Raw genomic sequence first — 912 nt, 5'->3', positions numbered from 1 at the left:
AAATATCATCGAATGTCTCACAGCCAACATCATTAACTATTCACACATACACATGTATATACATATACAATTTCTCCTACATGTTGCCTTGGTGCCTTCGGAGCACGATGACAAGTGGTTCATGGGGGCGGTAGCGGGTAATAGTATTCTCCTTTCGAATCTATGACCTGATCGAGCAAAAATCCGGCTATTTCCTCTTGAAGTGCTTGTATGCGGTCCGATGGTAGGAGCTTATCCCGCACCGATCTGAACTGTTAAGAAGAAGATCAATATATGCATGTGTGTTAGTTGTGTGACTAGATATCGATAATGGTGTGAATAGTGTTTCGACAAACGTATCCAGTCCTGTTTATCAGATCTGCTCCTTTCGCACGTCATCATGTGAATGTTCTCGCAAACGTAGTATGCACACAAATTATCCTGACGCCTGCCTCAGGACCTTTACGAGAATGGAATTGAATCAGATAATGATTAATCAAGCATAATAATTAATTAATAATATTGAAACAAGAATTAAAGAGATGGTAGCTAGCTAGTACAACTTAATTACTTACCTTGGGTCGATGTCAAAACAACATTTTTGGCCACGTGCCTGGAGTCACCTTGATGAACTTTGCCCATGCCCTGCCCGCCGGCAAAGAAAATTAATAAAGGGGTTATTAAATAGTTCATATCAGGAAATGACGAACTAATAATTAATAGGCCGAGATATAGTTAATAATGATTAAAATTACCTGTTGACTATCCCCTTCACGATGGTGTAGTCTTTATCTTCTTTAGTTAGTGAGTCAAGTAATTCAACTTTTCCTTCCTCAACTTTAATGTCTAACAAGACCCAGTGCCAACTGCATACGCACACGTTTGCATGTCTTAATTAAGCGGGCATGTGCATAAAATTAATCAACTACCGTA

This window comes from Triticum dicoccoides, chromosome 2B (assembly GCF_002162155.2).
Source record: "Triticum dicoccoides isolate Atlit2015 ecotype Zavitan chromosome 2B, WEW_v2.0, whole genome shotgun sequence".
In the NCBI taxonomy this organism is placed as follows: Eukaryota; Viridiplantae; Streptophyta; class Magnoliopsida; order Poales; family Poaceae; genus Triticum; species Triticum dicoccoides.
This window is presented reverse-complemented; position numbering follows the sequence as displayed.